This window comes from Hermetia illucens, chromosome 4 (assembly GCF_905115235.1).
Source record: "Hermetia illucens chromosome 4, iHerIll2.2.curated.20191125, whole genome shotgun sequence".
In the NCBI taxonomy this organism is placed as follows: Eukaryota; Metazoa; Arthropoda; class Insecta; order Diptera; family Stratiomyidae; genus Hermetia; species Hermetia illucens.
This window is the reverse complement of record NC_051852.1, coordinates 168,193,831-168,220,806: the sequence shown is the minus strand read 5'-3', so window position 1 is coordinate 168,220,806 and position 26,976 is coordinate 168,193,831. Positions and strand designations below refer to the sequence as shown.

Sequence of the window (26,976 nt, the reverse complement as noted above, 5' to 3'; positions counted from 1 at the left end):
CCTTCAACTCAGGTCTATCTCTCGATCTTCTTCATCAAGTTTAGATAGAATAGATGTCAAAAACAGTCAAAATGCATTTCATTCTCTTTAATATTTCATTTTTAATGAATTTACCCTTAAGTTTCATTATCATCATATACAATGTTCTGCAAGTCATAAAGATGAACACAAACATTAGTAACCAACAAGATTCGAACCTGGGGTCCTATGAGTTTCACTATTATCTTCGCCATGACAATTCGTACAGACAGCTTTTAGCGTTGCCCTTATCAGTAATGACAGTTTAGTTGCTTAAAGTATCTAATTGTAATTTTTTAACGAGACGCTGTCCGTAGCTAGAACTTCTAGCCGGCTTTCTTCCATCTTTATCTATCTATTTTTGTACCTGATTTACCTGGTGCTTACTTTTAGATTGGGGAGACAATCTCGGACGGTGTTATGTTGGGAAAATTGTAATTTGGTTTAGAAAAATCTTTCTTTAAAATAGAAAATAGTTTATCCGTCTAGCCCTTGGTTTTTAATGTCATTACTCCATTAAAAGTACCTTAATATTTTAAGGTTCTGAGGCTTACACCTGGATAACATACATTTTTTGCAGTGATCTGTATTAATTTATAAGTAATTAGTCTTTGACAGGTAAAGTTAAAAGTAAGGCTGGCACTTTCGAGGGCATACGGATAGAGCTGCTGCCAATACTTTGCAGTCAGTCAGTTGAAAGCAGAAAAATATTTTAAGAAACCATGAACGACCAAAGTTTGGTATTATCAGCTGGAGTTCGAAGGCGTAAAACCTGATAAACTCGTCGCATTCAGATAGAGCGTTCTGACATTTAAAATATTTTTTTTTGAGGATATGTTGTTAGGATATGCATACTCTTGAAAGTAAGTTTCTAAGGTAAGGAACATTGACAGGCTCAAATTCAAACAAGTAACAGTACCTACTTGTTACTTCAGTAACCCTTTTTTCTTGAAAAAAATATGTTTGGTGTTGCTTCAGAATAGTAAAACCTTTATTTGTATTTAATTTTGGAAACAGGGGGAAGGGCCAACTCAAAACAAAATGTGACATATTAGTGCCGCTGCAATAACAATAGCCGGAGTCAGCCTCAATGATAAGCTGCATACCGGACGAAAGTTTCAAAATGACTTGGCACCAATCTTACTTCGTTGGAGAAAGCAAGAATTCGTGAGCTCATCAGATATTGAAAAGATGTTCCGATGATTAGGATGCAATCTTGCCAATAGACTTTTCAACGTGTAGTGTACAGGCCATCCAAAGATATGCCGGTACAGGAGTACATGCTCGCAACCGTTTCCTTTGGAGAAGCCCCGGCTACATTCCTACCCGTCAGAACGTTGTTGCAGCTTGCCGAAGATGAGGAAGCGAAATTATCACTTGTGGCAAAGAAGTTAAGAATTTTTTTATGTCGAAAATTGGCAAGACAAGAGGCGAGAGTTTTCATCAAACAAATGTTGGACATGTTAAGGTCTGGTGGATTCAACCTATGCAATTGGGCATCAAATGATCCCAGCCTTTTGGGCGATATTTATGAGGAATCTAAGACAATGGGGTTGCATGAGTTTATACAAGACTGATCGATTGGCACCCTTGGCCTGATACAGAATTCTAAGAAGGACGAATTTCGCTTAAAACTATTGAAGCAGAACCCCTCAAGGAAGCTGATAGAGCGATACCTTCTATCAAGTATTACAGGGATTTTCGACCCAAGATATTGATGCAGAAAATTTGGCAGTCAGGAATCGGTTGGGATGAAGTTCCCTCAGATGAGATTTTAGCGCAATGGAAAAGCCTTGAAAAGGAACTACCGATCTTGGAATCTATCTGGGTTCCCCTATGGATCTATTATTCTATGGATCATCATTGCAAGCTTCATGGTTTTTGTGATACTACCGAGGCGATTTAAATCAACAATATCCATACTCTCTGCCAAGATCAGGGTGAATCCGCTGACGGTAAAAGTGACTCTGACTAAACTAGAGCTGAATGGTGCTTCGCTGCTTGCGGAACTAATGCTTCTGGTGAGGACGACGTTATTACTTAATGAGTCAGTTGTGTACTGCTCGTCCGACTCTACAATCACATTGTCGTGGATAAGGAAGGAGCTCTCGCGGCTAGAGTCCTACGTCGCAAATCGGGCAGCTAAGATTCGCAGGCTCTGAGAGCAATCCTGGGTTTGGAGTCAATCAGCAGCAAGAGCCGTAAGTTGAAGAAGAGTGTGTTAACTCGGAGAAAACCAACCTCGACGAATTCGTTGACTTATTCGGCAGTATTCCAGGATTCACGGACTGCGATAAAGACAATGCCGTGGATTGGCTGAACCACGATTCTTATGATCTTGGGTATCAAGTTTTAGATGATGATAAAATCATTTCGTCAATGATGATGATCACAACGAAAGCAGTAGCGACGAAAGCGCGGATGCACTGAGCAAACCAAAAAACCCACATTTTGATTATAAGAACTAGTCTCGGTCCCAATTAGTTCAGATAATCGAGATTCTATTTTTAACGGGGTGTTGTTTGTAGTAATAGTTTCTACACACCTATACCTGCTTTTCTGGTGCCTGGTTTTAGATCGGAGCGATAATCTCGGGCGATGCTACTTTGGGAAAATAATAGTCTGGCAAAAGATAAATCTCCCTCTAAAATCGAGTACAGTTTATTCACCTAGTCTTTGCTTTTTGATGTCATTTCCCCTTTAGCATTCCCTAAATACTTTAACGCTCTGAGGGTTATACTTGGATAGTACATTTTTGTAGTACTCCTTTAATGTGACGTTCATTGCCTTCATTCGGTGGGTAAAGCCAAAAGTAAGGTGGCTAATAACGGGAAGTCTGGCCAAAGTTTTAACACTAATGTTTTTCAGTCAGTCAGTTGAAAGCAATTAAAAAGCAGGAGAATATTAATAAGAAACTAGGAAGGACCCAGGTTTGGTACTGGCAGCAGGAGTTTGAAGGGCCAAAACCTAACAAACTAGTCTCATTTAGATAGAGCGTCCTGACATCTAAAATATTTTTTTCAGGATTCGTTGGCCTTACTTTCCCCATCCTTAAAAGTAACGCTAGATTACTAAGGTACATTGACAGATTCAAATTCAAGCAAGGAGGTATTGCCTGCAGGAATTCTTATTTCTTGGAAAGGATATGTTGGCCAAATATGAAAGTTTTGACGTAATCGATAATAGCGACTTTAATGGAACATAATATTTTGAAGTTTATTTGTATTTAATTTTGGAAACGGGGGGAAGGACAAAATTTTGTGGAGTTGCCTTTGCGTCGCTGAGCATTTGTTTCACTAAAAAATCTTTTTAAGTCAAATAAAAATGTTGTCCCCAAAATTTGCGAAATGTGAAGAGATTATTTAATATCCCAGAAATTTTTTACTGCTTAGTCCTGTTCACATACCTCATTTATTGTTCATCAGCTATACCTTGATCAGGATTTGTAGATCAACCGACACACACAATATCACACGACACGTAGCGAACACAACAACATAATTTTAAAAAAATTGCAAAAGTTTGAAAATACTAGAAACAAAAGTAACTTGCGCTTTGCGTAGATTTTTTGATTCGGAAATTGACAATATTCAGTATCAGATACGTTACTACTAAAACTAAGTCGAAAATATTGCACTACACTTGTTCAACCACAAACTAGGACTATTGTAAAATGTAAAGTTCCAAACAGGACTCTGACGAGAATTTCTCATATTTTCTAATTCATTTCCGTCTCACAGTGATTGATGTTTACTAATCAGGGATGCTAATCCCTAAGTGAAAATTCAACCTTTCTGCTGAAACAATATACCAGCAACATGTTCATAAAACACTAAACCCCTGATTCCGACAGGTATGTAAAAGCACTTAGACCAAAACCTAGGGTCATAAACGTACGTGTCGTACATAGGAAGGTCACAGCGATCACATATCACGTTCTTTGGAAGGAAAACATGCAATGACCTTTTTCGACGCCTTCAGATGCACTTGTCTGAGACACGATCGTCCTGAACAGGTACCGTAAACCACACCAATTTCAAAGGAGCAGCCAGCAGCAAAGGGACTAAGTGCACTAAACACATACGTGATAATTATTTATGGGCATGTGATCTCTTCACAATTCATTGCACGAACACCGGCCTGTATGATTCTCTGGTCTAGGATGTGCACTTTATGACAAGCATAAACAGATAGGATCCTTTCACGATGAATTTACATGTAAGGTAGATGAGATAACGGCCAGGTAATAGCGATAAAGGATTGCGTCTATTAGGAGGAGATCGGTGTTAAAACGCGATAATGGACTCACTTTGGCATCCATTAGCGAAAACTGTTTCAAAGTCACTTAAACGCAAGCAGGATTCACTTTTTTTTAGGAAAACATTGAAAAACAAGTATCCGCACTTCACATTCCGTCACGATTGCACGAACTTCAAAAATATCCTTTTAGACCACATATGTACTCTTCATTTGACCTCTGCTTTTAATCCTTTCCCAGGAAAATTGTTTTTCTACTGATTTATTTACACACTGCCCGAACCGAATATTTCTGGCTAGCGCTGGGACCGACTTAAACGTACTGAGACTGAAATTATTGGCCGATGTATATCATTCGGGAAAATGCTTAAAAAGCTCACACACAGACCTCGAGTATGTTGTGTGTTCCTTCAAAATCACCAACAACCCGGTTGATGTGATGTACACAATCGCGCACATACAACCCCCATCCCCCATTACCACCCACCCGAAGGGTGACAGTCCCCACACATATGTGTTGTGAAAATCCCTTCCAAGTGTTCGCCCGAACCCCCAAAATAAACATCCCGTAAAGGATAAATATCTACGCAGTACATATATGAGGACGAAAAATGGGACTACATAAATATGCAAAAACGCTACACACGAACCGTTCGTTCATCTGTCCACCCTCAACTAGCTGGGTATCCCGTTCCTGGAATACCTCGAAAAGGGGCCTGTGAGCGGGTGTGGGAGGTAAATCATCTTTCGAGAAGAAACAAAAGAATCGCAAATGGAAAAGTTCACATCCCCAGATATCATTCGTTCTCGTACTCGTCTGTACGCTATATATAGGGCTTTGGATGAGTCCCTGTACGGGTTCGAAGTTGTCCCGTTCCCCTCACGAAGCAAGACTCGCCTCTTCCCATCCCGGCCTCTGCCCACCACCCACAGCCCGTTTATCCTTGCCGATGTCGTTATCATCAACACCAAAAAACAATTCTCCTAATGCTCGCGTATATGAAACAAAAACCCCCGTCGAAACAGCGCGAGTATGTGACGCGTCGCGCGCGCCAAAACTAAATCAGAAACATGTGAACCGTTACCAGGACGCAGTTGGAAGGACGAACGATACGGGACCAGTACCCAGTGTCAGTACCACCCCCTGCCCCATGAATAACCCAATGCTCATATGACATGTATGTACTGCCTGCCGCGCCGCCTTATATACAACATACATGCTCCGTACGAGTTGCCCGAGCCGAGTCGAGTCCTTTCATTCGCGCGTATTGAAAAAAGGGGAAAATCCTTCGGGGGAGGAAATCTTTGTGAAAACAACCCTATCGTGCCGTTGTATCGCCACACAACTCGTACGTGTGCGCACAAAAGAAAAACTCGCACTCATGTGAGTGGCGAATTTTCCATGAACAAGGGAGAGGGGGACAAGTTTTCTCAATGTTTCGCATACATACATATGAACCTTTTGGTGGCGTGGTGTTGAGCCGACGAGGTTTCCCGGGAGTGAGCATGTTAAAAGTGTGTTTTGCTCGCATTCCTCGTTCACATTTATCCACCTCATCCTTCCGATCCAATTCGGATATCACATGTGAACGAAAGGACGATAACGGGGCCCTCCTTGCCGCGCGGTGTAGTACACAAATCACTCACTCACTGATACGGTTTGAATCAGTGGGTGACGGGTTTCAATGCTGTTTTGTGGGGTTGTTACTTAGGGCGCATGTTTTCATAGTGAAAGCTTTCTTCTTGGAATTCCATCATTCGAAACTTTCCTTGGAACGGTGGAAAGTTTCTGGAAAATATTATCGAGTGGAGGCTATTGAGAAGAGTGTGGAAGCACGTGGCTCAAGGGATGACAATTGTAATGGGTCCGTTTTTATAATGCATAGAACCTAATGGGAAATGCATACATTTTAGGTGTAAGGTGGGTAATTTCCCCACAAACGTGTCAAACTTTTTGGGCCCCAGGATTTCAAAGCCGAAGAAGGGGTTTGAATTCCTTCGGAGCGCTACGGTCCGTTTCAGGCTTTGGCTACCTTCAACATTTGCCTGCAACTATATCAACTACATTCTACAATTTTTTACATCTAATAGCATACTACCGAGGACTCCCATAAATGTAGCTGTCAAATTTTGACAGTAAGACTTATTGCTGAGGCCCAAGAAACCAGAAAACTCCCCCGATAACTGGGTACGAATTTATTGCACCCTAGTTCCAATGGATCTTGAATGAAAAAGGGTTGAAAGCAACCCTAAAAAACGGGAGGGGGGGGGGCGACAGGATCCTCATATTTGCTCAGAGCGTTGTTAGATTTTTACAGTAGTAGTAGTATTTTCATTAGTGCATCGCTTTTCTTTTGTTTCGCAAATATTCGCTCTGAGATCTCGAAGCGAATAGACGTGCGAAAAAAGGACTTGACGTTCTGGAATTAAAACCGTGCAGCGGAAATTAAAAAAAAAGCAAGGAAGTATCGCTTCTTTACCAGTGGTCCCAATAATGCTGAGACACTACCTTCTTAAAAACAAATTAAGTTAATTTTTTCTCCCTTTTTTTCTTTAGTTTACAGCGCTAAGGACGAGCTTGGGAACAGGATATCCGCCAAGAGATGTGAGCGGTTTCCTCCATCAAAGTGGCCGCCCGCCAGAGTTATTCAAACGCATCCCGGCAAAGATGGTCTCACTCGAGTGGTAACCCTCAAAACTGCAACCTCCACATATACGCGACCAATTTCAAAATTGGTACTATTGCCAGTCTCAACCACCGAGGGAGATTCTCATCCATGATCATCAAGTTAAACAAAAAATGTTCGAGAAACGCTTCAAATACAATGTTCGAAAAATGCGTTCTTTGAAAATACTGGGACCGGACTTTTTTCGACACTCAACCAAATTCACGGTTGGGTGAGAACGAGTTGATATCAAAAAAAAAAAACAAAGATTAATTTTGATTAGTTTTATTGCCTGCACAAAGCAGGATGAGAAGAAAGAAAACGAAAACGAGAACGAGAAAACAGTCAACAGCGAATTGCGCGTGAAAGTGATGATAAACGTCAAGCGGAGGTCTTGATAGAGAACCGCTGTACATTTACATACACATTCAGCGCTAACGCAGAGATAAGATGAGATGAGAAGCGGGAGATTTGAACAAGATGCAAGGCGATTCTCCCTGGGAAGCTATCATCGGAGGAAGCGGAAACCACGGGCCCTTCGGAATTAAAAGAGGTGGACACTAGCCTCCTCAAAAGGATTGAGGAGATGAAACAAGAAAAAGCCGTTATGTCCAGCAGTTGGATTGCAAGCAGGCAATCATTGAACATTTGAAGCAAAGCTTGGCATCACTCGAACGGAGAATGTCAATAAGTACAACGGAACAGCAGCAACAATAGCAACGTCAGCAACACCAGGAACAGCATCACAAACAACAGGAACAACAACAAGAACAACAACAACCCCGAGGAGAAAATGAAATGCACTTGGAAGTGCTAATCCAAGAAGAGGAAGGCGATGAGTTCAACTTTGTGCAGCGCAAGAAGACAAGGACTCTAAAACCTAAAGATCTTGAAAGAAAAATAGTTGAAAGTAGTACAAAATTTCGGACACATGGTCCTCAGTTGTCCTATTGCGCACAGGTGCGTGAAGTGCACAAAAACTCATGTGCATGGGGAAGACCCCAAGACCCGCTCCAGACACTGGACATCCTGCCAACTACCGCGGATGCCCGGCATACAAAGCATGGTTGACAGAAGAAATGCTGCCAGAGCAAAAAAGAATGCCAATGCGACGCAAAAAATTCCGAGCAGGCGGTGACATAGATGTCACAAAGCCAGGCTCAAACGGATATATTTGCCGCCCAAGCAGGTAGGAATACTCTTCCTAGATCTGCAGCTCCTCAAGGTCCGCAAGGCAGCAAATCGTTAACCAGAAAAGACTATGAATTCGAGGAAGTTGCCATCGGAAACCTTCAAACCTGTTTCACGGCAGAGGCTTCAGTGCCGTACCGGTCTATTGAGTAAGTCCCTCATCCGTATCATACCAAAGTGCCCTTTCCGAGAAGTAATTTTCGAGGAGATTAATCAAATAACTAGGAATACTTATTTTAGTCGATGAGTTTTTATCCACTCCCAGCTGGATGAGTTGAACGAATTTTTGACGTTTAATGTTATTACGGCACAGCATTTATTGGAGGGCATCATGTCTCGACCGAGCTTCAAAACCACGTCTACGACATCGATCGTTGAATGAGGTTGACGAAAATCAAACTCTCACTCCGATAGGTCATCTTTATAATTTAAAATTTTTTTTTTTTTTATGGATGGAGGTGGAAATCTTAGAAAGACGCTGCTGCGCCAGGTTGCAGCAGTATGTGGGATTCGCACCCACTAAAACCACCCCCACTCTTCCGCCCCTCCCCGCGGGACCACCGTGAAGTATTACTTCGCAGGGGAGGCTCTGGTTCGCTATACCAGCTCGTCCATGTCACGTCTCCGTCGCGCCGCCTTCCGAGCTCGATCCAACTCCAGGAGTTTTGTCTGCACCACGGCTACTGCCTCATTTACCGCGATCCAGTTTTCCTCCGACTTCAGCATCTCTTCCACCAGGTTTGAGGGCTCGATGTCCGCCACTAAGATGCTATTCAACCTCCTTTTCTGCTGCAGAAATCTGGAATAATGGAACATAACGTGTTCCGGCTCCTCGGGTGTCGCACCGTATTCAGGACAGTTGGGAGGCTCGCCCAATTCGAAGCGATGCAAGTACTTCTTATAGCCACCGTGTCCCGTAAGGAACTGTGTCAGGTGGTAATTCAATTCTCCATGCTTTCGGTTGACCCATTTCTCGATACATGGGATCAATGTATGGGTCCGCCGGCTCTTGTCGGAGTTATCCTATCGTTGTTGCCACTTGCCACACAACTCTCTCCTGATGGCTTTTCGGAAATCCGCATTCACCTCGGCTGGATTTGTCTTCCATTTTTCGTAGAGCCTCGCCCGCTAGAGGATCTATAGGGATCATTCCTGCGATGACACACACTGCCTTCGTCGACGCCGTCCTAAATGCGCTGCAAACCCTTAGCGCAATTGGCCGGTATGCCGAACTTATCTTCCTCCGGTTGACAGCGTGGTTCAACGCTCCCGCCCAGACAGGGGCCGCGTATAGCAGGATCGACCTCACCACTCCCGCGATGAGTAACCTGCGACTATACTTCGATCCTCCCACGTTAGGCATCATCCTTGCAAGGGATGAGCTGGCATTTGTTGCCTTCTTTCGCGCATACTCCAAGTGTCCCTTGAAACTCAGCTTGGCATCGATCATCACCCCCAGGTATTTGACAACCGATTTTGAGACGACCTCACGATTACCAACCTGGATGGATGGATAGATGGTAATTTAAGATATAAAGAGGTCTATTGTAGACGATCCTTCCGAGCATCTTCCCTATAATGTCTATAAAGGAAATCGGGGGTCATCATAAGGGATGCCCTGGTTGCTCATTGGGCTTCGGTAGCAAAACTAGTTTTTGCCTCTTTTACCGAACGGAGAAAATTCATTCTACCATGCATATCGGAAATGCACTAATAAACCAATCGAATATGGTCTTAACAGCCAGTTTAAGGGCTGCTTTATCGCTTATAGCTAGCTTAAGCTTGCCTTGAAGGTTCGTGAATATTTCCCATTACTCGTCGAATTCCAGTCTTTCGCTAAATCGTTGACAATTTCTTCTTGCTCGAAAGCACGCAGCCCGCGATTTCTTCGTTCCACCAATAGATTGACAGTTTATCGGTGAAGATTCGCCCCCTCGGCGCATCGCTTGCTCCCTACTGAAGCCGTACCATCGAGTTGATAGCTCCCAGCTCCGCGGGAACGGACTTTACCGCATGGTCCATTTTCAATCTCTAGGAAAAATGCTTAGTGGTCGCTACTAGCAAACCTAGCAAACTAGCAAACCAGACCATTCCCCTCAGGACTTCACGAGATTCCCGCACTCCTGCTTTACTGTTCGGCATCAAGTGTTCTTGGACGAACATACGTCCATGTTAATTAAGTAACTTTTAGGGAAAAGACAACTCTCGTGGAGAAAACAGTAACGAAAGCAGTTAAGGCGGCTCCTGACTCCTAGCTTCCTCCGGGTGTCAATCAATCTTGTTCGATCTTTTTACAGTGGTAAAAAAATGCCAAAGAGTGAAGATACGAGTGAAGAACACGGAGGAGTGACAGCAAAGTAACCTTACCGATGGGGATAAATAAAAGGATTACGAAGGAGTAGTAAAAGAAGAAGGTACCCATCCCTACGAGTACATCTAGTAGAGGGGGCGTCTTTAGTTCAATTTGTGCCAGACGATTGGGAATTGAGGAGCACTCAAACTTATTCATTGAATACAACTTCCTCTTGTTGAATATCGTAGTTTGATTGGTTTCACAAGGTAGAAGTTTGCGACCATTTCTTATCAAGGTCACGGCTCAGTTTCTGGTTAGATATGCATGGCAATGTATAATGTTAATCGGTTTGTGATACTCTAGTATATGTTGAGATATTGCATAAAGACGAAAAAGGCAGTTTCAAAGGTGAGTTAGGTCCTTCTTTTGTTGTCCGGAAATGCTGAGGAAGGACTGAACTCCTACAAGTCCTGCAAAGCCAATCGCTAGCCAAACGGGAATGAAATCGAGGATGTAACCCATTTTGGATTTGACTCACTCAACGGTGACAACCAGCATTAAAAGTGTTTGGCAGTTGAGTCATAGTCCTCGGTTCTAGAAATGCAACTGTCTTAACACCAATGTTCTAATGTTCTCTGCTTGCGGCCACTGTTATGGGAAAGCTCTAAGCTTTTTTCAACACTTACCTACATCGTGTTACCTCGGTGGCCTGACATAATCTCGAAATAGGAACTTTATTAGGGTACCGGCTAGATTGACAAGTATCTGGGCAGTACCCTTACAAAGTAGTATTTATGAGAAGACGGAAGTGGCAGTGGATAGGTCATATACTGTGGAAAACTACAACTTCAATGCAGGTTATGCCAAGAAATGGAGCTCGTTATTCCAGGATAAGTTATACTATGTAATAGAACTCCCAATTCCAGGGTAAAAACATGGCGGGGGGGGGGGGGAGTAAATGGGAGGGGGGGGGGGGGCAGGAACGGACGACAATAGCGTGCAGGTCTGATCAACGTGACACATCCCGGATAGGGTTTTATGACATGGTTTAATATGTATAGGTACGATAAGTAACCAGAAGGAAGCAATCGAGCTATACTCCAGAACACATAGTGCCATTATTTACAATACATTCATTGAAGCGGACTAATGTATGAATCTCAACAAACATTGAAAGGGTGCGGTTGGAACCAGCTATTGTCACTCGGCTGAACGTCACGCTTAGAAGTCTGCCATACACGATCTGGCAGGCCTGCCGTCCGTCCGGCACCCTCTTGAACTAAAAATACCATAGATCGGGCGGCAACATCAGTTCAACTCTGGCTGTGAAAGGCATTGACGCACCGCCTTCCCTGCTCTCACCTTCAGGACACCCGGGTAGCCGAATCGTGTTTCATTCGATGACCAGCCTTTTGCACAAACGAAACTACATTGTGGACTGCCGAACTGCGGCCCATATTATTTGCTGAGAGTGAGTCAAACTCGTCTGAAACTCGTATTTCATTGTATTTTTCTTAACTGTGTTCTCCTTTGTGCCTGTATCCTATTGTGAGCTTATCACTCGCACAGCATTAAGGCAGTCATGCGGTGTAAAGGCCGTTTTTAAGGTTTTGTGTAAAACAAAACTTTATAAAAACCGGTTTAACGTCTGTATGTCTGCCTGTTCGTCTGTCTGTCTCTCTATCTGCCTACAGTCACAGGCACTTTTCTTAGAAACGGCTGAACCGATTGATACGAAATTTGGTGAAATGGTGGGAACTATATAGACCCACAGATCCAATAAGTTACATCGTTATACGGTGAGTTTAAGGGGGGTCCTCATACATGCCAAAGGAGAGTATGCATTTTTTTACCGAATATAGTCATATGGGGTATCAAATGAAAGGCCTCGATTAGTACTTTCCGAAGCCGGCATTATCTTGGACATAAGTTTCAAAGAGGTAGAGGGCGGAGGTTGCTGGTCACAGAAACTACCCAACCTAAAATTTTTGTCGGCGAAAAATTTGAAAAAGATGCCACTTCTCCAGTTCTTCAGGTATTACATAGATGTGAATCGAAAGACTTTTATGTTTAGTTTATGCATCCAAAGCGCTTTTCAGACTCATCCCGGTTCCAAAGGCTTCTTTTTATCGTGGCCTTACCAGCGTTTGCTTCTGCTGATTTCAATCAAATCAGATGTTTGTCCGATCCCATAATTATTCCGAAGGTGCGGAGGATCGGAAGCAGCCTGTTGTTTATCACTTTTAATATCTTTCCCATAGTGTCTAAAAGTCAAATGTTGTTCTGCCTTTTCCATTGAAACGAAATTCAGCGACTCGTATGCGGTAGCGCCAATTTCGACGTTAAGCCGACTATAACAGGGACATGGTACAGTTGCAGGCTGCTTATAGCCATCATGGTGAGCTCCATCTTGAGTTTACGAAAGCTTGTGTCTTTTTTTTCTTCAGCCTTTGTCCCGTTATTGATTCTCTATCCGACACCACCAAACGAAGTTGTGAGCCGGAATAGGCTATCTTCCACTTGATTCACAAAACCTGCAAACAAGAAATTAGGCCTGAATCCAGGAAATGTTGGGCCCCACGTTGGGCGCCATTTGTAATGATAAGAGTGATAATAGGAGATCAGGTCGATTATCCTGAGTGGCCGATAACGACCTAGAGGGCAGAGCTATCTCAAAAATCTAAACAAATTGGCTAAATTGACCGTGAAGGTCCGCCCACAAAGATTGAAGCTCCATCAAAGTGCTCGGTCGACACGTTCTTGCACGCCTCTGTGCTAGCCTTGGTAGTATACCATAAGAGCTAGTCGTTGTTGTGTTTGTCTTGAGATTTAACGTCTCGTAGGTGATTGCCTCACAGAAGCCTCTGGATCTGCGGGCCTTTGCGGCTATAAGCTGAAAGGTATTGCCGGCCGAGCTTCTGAGGAGTGTCCTTCCCTACCTTTATGTGAAACGGCTATCTCTTCGTTTCAGAATTTGAAGAAAATTAAATATTCTTTCTTCTTCGTAGGGATGAAGTGACGGGTGAGATGAATCCTTGATGGAATACGGAGGTAGTCGGCGTAGTCGGTAGTTCTGCGGGAATTGAACAGGAGTTGACAATTTACAGAGAGAGGAGTCCTCGTAATTATTATTTTTTTTTTCTTTTCTTATCGTTCGATTTAGATTATTATATTAGTAAATTTTTTATTTCCTTTCCTTTGCCTTATTTTTTTTTCTTTTCGCTTGATTTGAACATTTTACTCTTTTTATATATACTTCGTTTTTCTTCTTTTCGGTTTTGCAACTTATAATTTCCCTTCTTTTGTTTTTCTCTTTTTAAGGTTTCGTGTAAACACAAAACCTTATTAAAATCGGTTTACTGTCTGTCTGTCTGTCTGTCTCTCTGACTGTCTGTCCGTCTGTCTGTCTGTCTGTCTTTTTTTTTTTTTTTTTGAGGAGGTGGAAATCTTCAAAAGACACTGGTCTAGACACACCACTAAAACCACCCCCGACTCCCTCCCTGCCCCGCGGAACCACCATAAGTTATTACATCACGGGGCGGAGTCAGCTCACTCTAGCTTAATCCCATTTCTTCTATACGCGGCGCACGTGACCGCGTTTTTCTCCTTTCCTCTGCCTTTCGCAATTTATCTTGAATTGATGCGATCATGGAGTTGACCGCATCCCAATTCTCTTGATGTGCTAGCATTTTCGGCACCAGATTTTCTGGTACCAGCACCTCTCCTAGAGTCTCCTCTAGGTTCCTCCTTTCTTCCACAAATCTCGGACAGTGGAAGAATACATGCTCTGGGTCCTCTGGGACTCCATCGCAATTTGGACAGTCGGGTGAGGTCTCCAATTTAAACCTGTCAAGGTATTGGAGATATCCTCCATGTCCCGTGAGAAACTGGGTGAGATTATAATTAACCTCACCGTGTCGTCTCTCCAACCACTCCTTGATGGCAGGAATGAGCCTGTGAGTCCACCGACCCTTTCCCGAGCGTTCCCACCGCTCTTGCCATCTATTTATGGATCTCTCCCTCTCAGCTTTCTTCGTCTGCAATAAGGGAGAGATTGGCTTCGCATGGTATATATTCGCCATCTCATCTGCCAAGATGTTAATGGGCATCATTCCAGAGATGACGAATGCTGCATCATCTGATACAGTCCTGAAGGCAGAGCATACCCTCAGAGCTGTCCTCCTGTAGACTGCATTCAGTTTGCTAGTGTTAACTGACATCCGCAACGCCTCGCTCCAAACTGGGGTCGCATAGAGCATGATTGAGGTCACCACCCTGGCTATAAGCAACCTAGAGGTATGCCGTGGCCCTCCACGTTCGGCATCATCTGGCCAGGGCCATACTGGCAGTGGATGATTTATCACAAACATACTGTACGTGTTGCTTATAGCTGAGCTTCCTGTCTATCACCACCCCCAAGTATTTGATGGTCGGCTTGGAAGTGATGATATGATTCCCGACTCTAACACAGGCGTAATTTCTCTTCCGGCGCTTCGTGATGAGGACCGCTTCCGTTTTTTCCTCCGCAAGCGTCAGACCAGAGCTCTCCAACCAGCATTTGACAGCACTGATTGCCTCGCTTGAGTATAACTCAGCATCTTCGAGATGCTTTGCGACAACAACCAGTGCAATGTCGTCAGCGTAACCCACCACTGTGGCTTCCTCCGGAAGGGGAAGATTAAGTACATCGTTGTACATGATGTTCCACAGTAGTGGGCCCAATGCGGAGCCCTGCGGGACACCCGCGGAAACGACGTACTCCTGCGGTCCGTCATCAGTGTCGTACCAGAGCCTCCTTTTAGTTAAATAACTATCGACAATTGCGGCGAGGTAGGCGGGAATACCAACCTTCGCTAGGGATTTCCGGATTAGATTCCAATTGGCCGAAGTGAATGCATTTTTCACGTCCAGGGTTACTACCACGCAATATTTGCTGGTACTACCCTTTCCGTGGATTGCATCTTCGGCCAAGCCAGTAACCAATTTGATGGCATCAATGGTTGATCTGGCTTTACGGAATCCATACTGCCGATCTGAAAGGCCGCCTTGGCTCTCAACTACTGGGAGTAATCTATTATAGATTACCCGCTCTAGCATTTTCCCCACCGTGTCCAAAAGACATATGGGTCGGTATGAGGATGGTTCACCTGGTGGTTTACCAGGCTTAGGCAGAAGCACCACCTTCTGCCGCTTCCATACCGCTGGAAATATTCCCTCGGACATGCACGCTTCGAACAACTCAGCAAACATGTCCGGCCTGGATTTCACGGCAAGCTTAAGGGCCTTATTCGGTACTCCGTCCAGACCCAGTGCTTTATTGTCTCCTATTCTGCCGCAGATCTCCAGGAGCTCGTCTCTGGTGACTGGCGGGATTGCCGTCATATTCAGAGGTGGTTGGAATGTGTCGGTGTTCTCCTCTTGCTGGGGGAATAACCCCTGGATGATTTTCAACAAGAGGACGGGGCACGTGATCTGCGGAGACGAACGGCCTCTAAATCGTCCCATCACGATTCCATAAGCTCTCCCCCACGGATTTACGTCCGCTTCTGTGCAGAGCTCCCTAAAGCATTTCCTCTTGCTTCGCTGGATGGCGAGCTTGAGGGTTTTGCGGGCTGCCTTGTAGGCGCACTCTCTCTGCCCTTGATCGACTCTACCTACCGCCCTCTGAGCCACTCTTCTCGCTCGGTGGCAGGCTGATCGAAGGCCGGTCAGTTCATCATTCCACCAGTAGTTTGGTCTTCTACGGGGGAATGCGCACCTCCTAGGCATGGACGCGTCACATGCTTTGGCGATGCATTGAGCCAGATGGACAGCTCTTTCCGTAGAGACGCCTGCTATATCAGGTTGATCCAACCACACCTCTAAGAAGCTCTGCTCATCCAAAGATTTTGCAGACCAGCCTGAAATCTTTTTCGGTTTCGGGCATGATAGCTCTTTGCCCTGAGGTTCGACACATGTCTCAAAGAAAACTGCCTGGTGATCGCTGTGGGTGTAGCGTTCGCTGACGCATCAGGACATACCACTCGCCAGCGAAGGGCTGACAAAGGTCAGGTCTACAACCGAGCCTGATCCCCCTTTCTGGAAGGTGTTTACAGCACCTTCGTTAGCCAAAACTATGTCCATCTGCGCAAAAGCTTCTAATAAACTGCGCCCCCTAGCATTTGATTCCCTACTACCCCACTCTAGGGCCCAAGCATTGAAATCACCAGCAATCACCTTTGGACTTCGTCCCTTCGCGTCGAGAACAAGATTATCAAGCATTTGCTCGAATTCAGACAGTGTCAAACTTGGCGGGGCGTAGCAGCTGTATACATATACACCACTTATTTTCGCCCACACGAAGCCACTGCCTGCCTGACTTGCAGTACATTGTATGGCCTGTCGACCGCAAGCCCATATCGCCGCTCCACCAGTCGAATCTTTGACCCATATGCCACCGTGACGGTGTCTATACGGTTCGCTTATGATGGCGATTTCCATCTCAGATTCGAACGTGGCCTGCTCAAGTAAATCCTGAGCGACCCTGCAATGATTTAAGTTTATTTGAATAAACCTCATTTTCTCATTGCAGTGAGCGCCTTCCTAAATTCTGGACATTTACCACTCCCGGCAATATGCCGGTTATCCTGTCCCTCTTTTACTTCGCACAATAGGCACTTGGGGTCCCTATTGCACTCTCTGGCAATATGGCCTTTCTCCCCACACCTTCTGCATCGATCGGATCGATCAATGCTGCTGGTGCATGCCTTCGCGAAGTGTCCAAACATGAGGCATTTAAAGCACCTCTTCAGTGAAATTTGTTCCCTTAAACGGCAGACAACCTATCCAATCCGAACCCTTCCGGCAGCCAATAACATCTGTGCTGCCTCCGCTGGTACTCGTATTGTGGCTGTTTGAGTACCACCATAGGCTTTTCGTAAGCCCACAATAGACTCCTCGGTGAGTTCTTTCAACTTGAATTGCTCCTTCAGAGCAATACAAATTTCTTCTTTCGATGTTACTTCATCGAGATCCTTACATTGAAGGTAGATCTCATGTTTTTGGGCGCGCACTGCGGCATTCTCCCCAAGTGGGTTTTTCACTTGAGTGCGAAAGTCATCAGTTTTGCCCACGCTGGATCTTTTCAGCTCGAACATGAGATCCCCTTTTTGGGTTCTTCGGATTCGGTTTACATTTCCGCTCAGATCTTTTAGGTCGGGATCCGCTTTGACCTTTTTGAGTATCTCCGCGTAGGACAGATTGCCCTTACTGGAGATAATAATTACATCTGGACGAGTTCGCACTTTTGCCTTTCGTTCCGCTTTTTTGTTGGTAACTTTAGTCCACCCATCGTTTTCGCTGGTCTTAGGCTTCGCAACGCTGGTCGAGTTTCCTAGATTCGCTGTACGGTTTCCTCCTTCTGACCTGTTGGTGTTGGTTTTCCGGATGTCCTGTCGGCCTTTTTTTCTCTTAGGCGCCTGCTGATTACTTAAAGGATCCCCCTCTTTTTCACGTACTCGCTTATTTCGCTGGGATTCGATGGTAGTACGGTTAGGCGTCACTTGGGTCGCTTGTGATACTGTTGGCACAGCGGGGTTCGGCGTGTTCTTATTATTCTTTTCCTCCATCTGTGATCTATTATAGAGAACTCTAATAGCCCTCACCATATTCTTTATGGCTTGGTGCACGTTGTGCTTGTCCTTGATAAACTCGGACAGCTCAACTATTTTTGCCCCAAGCTGGGTGAAGGGTAATTCCTCCGGATCGGGACTCTGCTCCCTATAAGTCCCGGCAGGGTTACTCCTTTTACATGGTCCTTCACTTTTGGCCTGTACTTTATCCTTCATCGTCTTTGGCATTGGGGGAGATCTCAAAGTTGATGAGCTTCTTTTGAATGGATCTCTTCCTTGTTCCTGGAGCACCTCCTGCTGTCGAGCATCTTGAACATGTGCGCTGGGTGTTGTCACGGTTTTTGTTGTCCAAAAAGCTGCTTTTAGTTCATCTTTGTTTGCTCTTGTTATTGGTGTTCTCGGTAAAGTCGTACTTCGCTTGAATACTTCCTTCTCTAGATCCAAATCACTTGTAGCATTATATGCCAAGGTGGCCAAGTTGTCCACCACCGGGGCACTGCGGTCGAGGGATATCGATGACCGGGAGCCCGCTTGCTCACTCCCAAAAGCCGCCGGTACTGAGGTTCCGAGCCCCTGCACCGTAAGTTTCCTCCTTCTCTCGTCTTCCATGGTGGTTTTATGTTCTGGGTATCCTTCCCATAACCATTTTGGTCCACGCACCAGAGATGAGCAAACACTAGCCCATGCACAATCAAAAAAGAAAAGTGCATGAACACATATTTACACATCAATAGGTATGCTCCTATCCGCCAGCTGGGGTCGCGCCTGATGGGAGATCTGGCCACTTCTCACAGGCTGTCTGTCTGTCTGTCTGTTCGTCACACGCATTTTTCTCGGAGACGCTTATAGCGATTGACACCAAATTTGGTAGAAAGGTGGGAACTGTGAACGCTCACGCATACAGTGAATTACATCCTTCTACGCCGAATTTAAGGGGGGGTCCCCATACATGCAAAAGGGGGGTGTAAAATTTTTTTTCATCAAATATAGTCATGTGGGGTACCAAATTAAAGGTCTCGATTAGTACTTTTCAAAGCCGATCTTAGTTTTGACATTCGTTGGAAGGATGGGGAGCGCGGGGGGTTGAAAGTGATCACTTCTTTAAGGGGGCCATTCTCAGAAACCACCAAACCGAAAAATCTGAAAAAAATCAGGAGGCCGCCTGGGCTCGGAAATACCTTCCATGCCGATATCTGTTTAAATAAAGTTAATAATAGTATATTACTACAATTTTGTTGTAATTGGTTAGAAACCCGCCTTAAGTGCATCCTAGTTCCATGAAATTTTGCAGTGATATAGGCTGTAATATAGAGCATGATCTTACCAAGTTTGGTGGAAATCGCACTATTACTAACAAAGTTATAATACCTCAAATTTGTTGCTTCTTTGAAAATTAAAGACTATGAATGTCAATATCACCCGAAAGTGGATACTCTCACATAATATATGGATATATTACGTGCTACGTACTAAGAAATACACAAAACCTTTCGTACCTGAAGCGTCCAGCTTCCGGTTTCCCGACTTGTTTTTTTTTTCTCTTGGACTTCCTTTTGGTGGTTTCCAATTTTATTTTTTTTTTAAATTTCTTTAACGACATGTCACATCAACGAGAACACGGATCTCGCGACCTTTATCGCCTTCCTTCCACGCTACCTCCAGGTCAGTGGAGCTCAGCTGAGCTTGACCTGCCAGCACGCCGTGACCACTGACGGTGGCATGAGGCGGCGAGGAGAGATCCTGTAGGTTGGGTTGATCCTTCCACGCGGGATGCTAGGGCGACGGACGCTTCACGAGTTGAAGGATTGGTTCGAGAGCAATTTGTCCCGCTTCGAGACTCGAACCCGAACACGCACTCAGTGCATCAGGCAGCTCAACATCAGCCTGCTTCAACTCGTGCAGTGCATTTTGAAGACAGACGTGACTATAGACAGAATAAAGATAATTTTTACGTACATTACCATAGACGTGACATTGGTTTTTACGGACTTGACGACAGGTCCGGATCCGAGAACTTTCAACGATATGACGACAGATCCGGACTCGACAATATGTACAATTTTACTGACTCTGAGGAGGACGATTCGCCGTATGGATGACAGTCACGACCGCTAAATACAGAATCAGCGGATCGTATTTATTCAATTTTGGCATCCTAGGAATTGGTTTTTGATGGCACATCGAAAACTTTGCCCATCAACCAATTCCTGTTCCGCGTGGAGGCTTTGACCAACACAACCCTACAGGGGGATTTCGGCCTGCTGTGTGCTTATGTACACACCCTTTTCAGAGACAGAGCAGCAGATTGGTATTGGGACTACCACCAGTCTGTCGGACGAATCGAGTGGACCTCTTTTCGTGAGGCTCTTCGCCATGAGTTTAAGGATTCTCTAGATGACTGGGATATCCTTAAACTGATGCGAGATCGCATGCAAGGTCCATCCGGAGATTTCGACAGTTACTATAAAGCTGTGCGTTCGCTAGCCAATAGGCTAGAAAATTCCTTAACGGAAGACAAGTTGGTAGAGTTGCTACGTCGTGGGCTGTGACCCGACGTTCAGAGGCAACTTCTCTATTTTCCGGCTAGTACGGTTCGCGAGCTGCGTAAGTTAGTGCAGCAGAGCGAAATCTTACAGGAGCGTCCCTCAAGTAGGCTCCCTCACCAATTACACAGCTATTCTGCTGAATCTGAAGAGGGTATTGACATAAAGAACATTTCAGGAAATCCTCAGTCAGAGATTCAAAAAGGAGATTTGGACTTGGTCTGCTGGAATTGTCGGCAGATTGGACATTTGTTTGAAGACTGTTGGGAGGATCCTAAAGTCTTTTGTTTCGGTTGTGGGCGCCCGAACACTCGTCAGCCCGTATGTTCAAACTGTCGAGTTCCAGAGCCCAGCCCCAGTCATCATGGTGTTCCTGCATTGGACGCACGTGACTGCGCATGCGTTGCGACAACGTCTTCCACAGTAACTCCAAAAGTTACCGTGTTGAGGCGGTTCGATAAACCAGATTTGACCTACCCGGATTTGACCCCACCACCAATTATTTCAAGAAAACCGATGCTTTCGGTTCTGAGGCCGTTGCACGTAAGACTGCAACAATATCAAGCGGCCAGAGAACGGATCTTCAGAGTAGCAGAGATGGCGACGAAAAAACCGAAGCGCTCAACTCTTCGCTTACGCCAATATTGGATGCGAATAATGCGCAACCGTCGTCTTTACTACTCTGCCATTCTCACGAGTCGGCCCAATAATGATATTCGCCCGTATGCGGATGTCACAGTGTTGGGTGAACGTGCTTCAGGACTGATTGATACCGGAGCCACTGTAAGTTGCTTAGCTTCGGATTTCGCCAGGCTAGCTCAGTCGGTAGAGCATGAGACTCTGAATCTCAGGGTCGTGTGTTCGGGCCCCACGTTGGTTTGTAATGATAGGAGTGAAGATTGGAGAGGGCAGAGCTATCCCAAAAATCTAAACAAATTGGCTAAATTGACCGTGAAGGTCTGCCCGCAAAGATTGAAGCTGCATCAAAGTGCTCGGTCGACACGTTCTTGCACGCCTCTGTGCTAGCGAGGCTCGGGAATGTGGGGGGGGGGGGTCCTTTGAGCGCTTTGATCCCTCACTTTTCATTACTCAAAACAACGTGTCTATTCCGATGCGTGGGTCCGCACCGGATTCTAAACTCGACATTAATACGGATTTCGCGACGGCCTATCGAATGATAAACAGAACGCGAACTAAAATGAGAAATTACAAGGAAAAAAAACCGGCTCGACGGCGCGCGTGGAGCCGTAAGTCTCCGGACCCGAGTGCCGCGATCAGGGAGGGGAAGATCCACGATGGATCACCGTCTCAATTATCGTCTCTTCCGCCTCAGATCTTGTATGAGGCGCGGCCGCTGAGGTTCCCCTCCCTTCCTCGACATCCTCAGGCCAGTTATTGACTTTGAGGATGTCCCTTATTAGAAATTCCGCGGTAGTAAGGAGGAACGAACGCTTCTATCAAATGCTTGATCTAGATGCAATCGTGACGCTTTTAAATCTCCATCCAGCGTATGAAGCCACCATCGCTTCGACAGGTTGGTTACTTACCATCGATTTACGATGTTTACAATTGTGTAATACACATAAACTAAGAGTCTACAGAAGGGCAGCTCCGCGGGTGTTTTCCGCCTTCATTATCTTCCAAGAAGATGCTTCACACCGATCGTTAAATTTCACCAAATAAGTTGGAAAAACCGATAAAGTAAAACAACGGCAGGCCAATTCTTAGTCCTAATGCATATTTTTGATTACCGGGGCGTGCACGTTGATGAGCCAGAGGTTGAAAAAAAAGAGTCCTGATGCGGATCGCATACAATCTTTAGTTGATAGATCCGAAGTCGACGACGTTGTGGCTTGAGTTATTTGCTCACTATTAATACAACTTCAAGCTCCTTGTGACCTGATGGTTTGCCAATTTTGAAAATTCTGTCCGAATTCATATGGCTTATTTCGTTACCAATCCAATCTGTTTCCTGGACTGCAATCATGCTCAATTTTTAAATCTCGACCTGTTAAAGGAGGGATTTGACGACCCCCCCTGGTTTGTTCAGGGAACGTACATTCCAGGATCCGAAAGAATAGTCCGTTAGACGTTTGCTTGGTCGTTGTCGTTTATCCGAACCCTACGTACCGAGAATAACCAAAAGTATGGTCTGACAACCTTGAACTTGCATTATTGGAACTCACTTTTTTTCAAATGGATGGACAGTGGTTGTCATCACTGGTAATCTGGTTGATTACATGTGGATGTGGATTGCCCTTTCGCATAGGAACGGGGTTGTTAAAATTACCGAATTGACTTTCCTTAAATATTTTGAAACCTGTCAATGTTATTTCAGGTGTGACCAAAGGTCACTTATTCGTATCCTTTTCAACTTTAGTTTTCCTGACCAAAACTTCAAATAAAGAATGACTGATCGCAAACCTCCACATTCTTCCCTTTTCCTTGAGTATCGAACTCAAAAAAAAAGCTCATTACAATTCAACAAAGTCACGACACGTGCTCTCCACTTCTACTTTATCCTTCAATTTCTAAACAAGAGGAAAGACAGTGGATTCCCCTACACCAGGCCAAAGAAAGCTTTACGCAAGACGACGGGCACTACTAAAGTACCAGAAGTCCTTTGGGGAGAGAGGATTTTCAGCAACACGTCCAAGCGTCTACATCCATTGCAATTTGCCCTCAAAAGACTTCAGTAGCTGGCCAAAGGACACTCGAATCAAATCATTGTGCCGGACAATCCAACCGGACAATGTCCTTGCTGTGGCCCAAGGTGCAGATGTGATTACCTTTCGATACGTATTGTCGCGAACGGTGTCCTCGGTGCGCAAGAGAAATGTGACTGCGAGTTGAACCGGTGAAAAAGGATACGTGTGTGGTATGTGTGTGTCTGTTTTTATAGCTGTTTCACAATTGTCCTTAATATTGTTGTTTTTTGCTTTCTGTTCATTTTCGAAATAATTATCACACTTACAAGGACGTGGAAGGGGAAGGGATTAATCTTTGCCACCGTCGTCTCATGCCCTGATTACGAGGATATAGATTTCCAAGGATATATCATGAAGGTGCAAGATGAGTGGTCGAGGAAGGATACGCGAAGTGAAGAATTTCTCAGTGAATTTGCTATTTTGAAGTTGTGTGAAGTATGGAGTGTCAGTACATGAGGGCAGCGCATAAGGTGCAGAGAGGAAGAGTGAATCCTTTTCACACGCAAATAACTTAGGGAGGCCTGAGTATTTGGCTCCATTCAATGGATAGCGACGAGTGTGGCTTCGTTATTTTTGCTCTCCTTCTTAATAAATTTTTCCATTTCCACTGTCGCGGACACATCTACACACATAAGCGAGAAAAGTGAAAGTATGTATATGTTTTCCGACGACCAAGCCCGCATGCGGGGGAAATTGGAGACTATCTGATGCTTGCTCGAAGATCCGCCCGAATCAACTCGAATCATTTAAGGGATGTAGCCTTTCGACGACAATATAGCAATCGAACCACATTGTGTGTGTTGTAGGCGACAACATATAATGTAGCGTGTGTTTGTGTTTTAATTTATCATCCAACAATCAACGGCTAAATGAGTGCAAGAGCGAGATACCGCATCCTTTCATTAGGAGTAAGGTAAAAATTGGATATCTGAAAGCAGTTAAATAGTGTTTTTTGTTCACCAATAAACTGTGATATCGCTTCTGGGGTAGCAGGCACGGACGGACCGGAGGGGTGGTAGTTTTTATTAAGGCCAAGAGTCCCTATATGGGTGGCTTGAGGGGGCGACTGAACACCGTTGGAAGAGCCAGCCTAACGCCACATTATCCTGTTGGCGAAACGAAATTGCTAATATTTAAGCATATGATCCCTATTTGATTCGAGCTTTGTTTTATTAACGGGACAAACGAAAGTATCTAAATATTTAATCAAGATACTCCAGTATTTTCGTTGGGAAACCACCGGGAACAGTGTTCCACTATTCGTACTCATCCACAAATAATTCGCGATTGTTACCTGAAGAACCAATTAATTGGTTCCACGTTCTTCTGGCAATGAATCTGGAATTCCGGCCGCCGGTGTTAAGCATTCTTAGTTGCTAATTCCTTAGCCGAAATGTGAATTCAGGATGAGTTGGTCATTGAAATCTTTCTGCCGTGTCACTCCCCCGCCTGATCCGGACAGTGGTGTTGATGATGACGATAATGACTTTGAAGACGGTGGTCATGCTCATATGTGTGGGAAATGACGTCGCGGACCGCTATTGTTTCCAGCAGTTTTTCGTTGATTTCGGACACGGAAAATTCCCACACTTAACATAAATCGCATTGAAATGCGGCAATACGACGAGTCATTTTATTCACACATTTCCATTTTTCCACCATTCAAGATTTATTTTTATTCGTCTGCTGGATGCTGTTAATGACCCACTGAGAGCCCAGAAAGATTGTTGCTCCAAAATGAAAATAAAACAACAAAAATCGAATTAAATAACTGGCAACAAGTCAACTGGCTTTCGCAGTACGTAGCGGTTTTGATGTTCCTAAAATCTTTCTTGTTTTTTTTTTTCAAAATTTTAGATTCAGAAGATGGCTGTGGAAATGAGCCCCCAGAAAGGGAATTTTGCGTTTTGTGTCTGCTATAATTTGGACCAGGTGTTGTTCTCAGACGTGTTAGTTTATCTGCAATCTAATGTCTAACGGAATACACCGAACCCCGGCAGTGGGTCCCTGAAATTAGTTCTAAGCATCGGCTGCGAACGCCAAGTATTTTAAGCGTTACCCATTTGCGCACTCACATCTGAATCTGATGTTTTGCCTTTTGATAGCATCATCATGTTCTTGTTTCCAGGTATCTTTTTGGCATATCATTCCATTCAAATATTCCTAGTTCCCCCTGAGATTTCATACCCCCTTCAGGGTCTTCCATTCATCCGGCCTAGCCTTTTACGGTGATTATCGTGCAGCGGTCCCCCTTCAGATACTAGTATTTCGTCGAGATGTTCACGACCACCTTTGATATTGTCTAAGTTTTGATTTTGATTTTGATGATGAACCAATCTAGGAAATCGTGTCACAGTAGATGTGGGAAAACGCGGGCAGGTTGATTAATTACCTGGGAATATCGGTGTTGCGTTTTCTTTATCTGGAATTTTCTCTTTCTTCGGAATTGAAAATCACTTTAGTGTGTGAAGAGCGAGGGAAACAATAGGAGAGATTAGTCGAAAATACAATTGTGACAAATTTGGTGGACATGCTAGTGGGCATTATAGTCGAGTGGATTTGAGGGTACCTGGTGGAAACTCCTATTGTAATTTTAACATCAGTTGTGGATGTGTCGTGCTTCCTCAAAAAACTCATCAAAATTTCATAATGTGTCCTAGAAAGTCGAAAGCAGTGACTAGAAATTACCCAAGAAAGCCATCTAATTCCCTCTGCCGTATTAACACGCAAAGAAAAAATGCTAATTAATGGTGATCAAATTTGGACTCAACCTAAGGCATCAGAACTAGATATCAGCGATGTAGCAAACAGTTTTCGAGGTAATGGTATCAGAATGATTCTTTTGTAAACTCATCTTTTGGATGGAACGTTTATCTCATCAGGATAACACGCTTAAACTACTGTACCAGTAGCATTCATAAAGGACAGCAGCTCTCCCACCCTGCAACTGGAAATCTCTCTGAGTTCCCCAAAGGATGGTTTACTTAGTGTCGGTAGCCTGGCTATAGCAAGAGCTGGGCAATCTTGAGGGCTTGCTTCTCTTTTCCGCAACTTCGGCAATGTAGGATATGCCGGGCCTGGCGGCATGGTCCCCTATGGGCCAGTGCCCCGTGCAGACCGCCGCAATCTTGTATACATTTGTAGGCGTCAGACCCATGAGCTCTCTTGATCGGATTTTGTTAGAGGCGGGCCAAATTCTCCTTGGCTTGACCCAGGTGGTGAGCCGTCTCCATCTGAGGTCCGCGGCTTCTAAATAGTGCGAATCGATTCCGTCTTTGACAATCGCCAGCGGGACACAGACTGTATCCGCCAAAGGGTCTGTCAAGAGCAAAGCCCCGCCTGGCCAATCTGTCAGCCTCCTCATTCCCTTCTATTACCGGGAACCCAGAGGAGGGTGACTTTGTGCGTGCCGCCCAGGTTGTTCAGTGCGTTTCTGCACTGCCCCACCAGCCTGGAGGATGTCATTACTGAATGCAGCACGTTAATGGCCGCTTCACTGTCAGTCAAAATGGTTATGTTTCGCTTGGGCCTCGGATCACGCCCCAGCCATCGAAAGGCTTCCAGCATCGCCAGTTCTTTCGCCTGAAATACACTGGCGAAACCCGCCAGACATACGACTCGGGTACACTTTGTGTATTCGAGAAAATTCAACTTCACAGACTTGGTCTGGGATGCTCCTGTGGCCGTAGA

The 26,976-nt window shown here is 44.8% G+C and overlaps 1 protein-coding gene and 1 long non-coding RNA gene across 2 annotated transcripts in view; one reads left to right on the top strand and one right to left on the bottom strand.

The window, feature by feature from the left end:
• LOC119656152 (protein jim lovell) overlaps positions 1 to 26,976 on the bottom strand; it is a 126,401-nt gene that overhangs the window by 78,228 nt on the left and 21,197 nt on the right. The window lies entirely within an intron of this gene.
• Positions 23,260 to 26,976, top strand: part of LOC119656153 — a 118,581-nt gene continuing 114,864 nt past the window's right edge. Inside the window, exon 1 of the long non-coding RNA XR_005250008.1 lies at positions 23,260 to 23,456. This is a non-coding gene — a long non-coding RNA (uncharacterized LOC119656153). The remainder of the gene's footprint in view (positions 23,457 to 26,976) is intronic.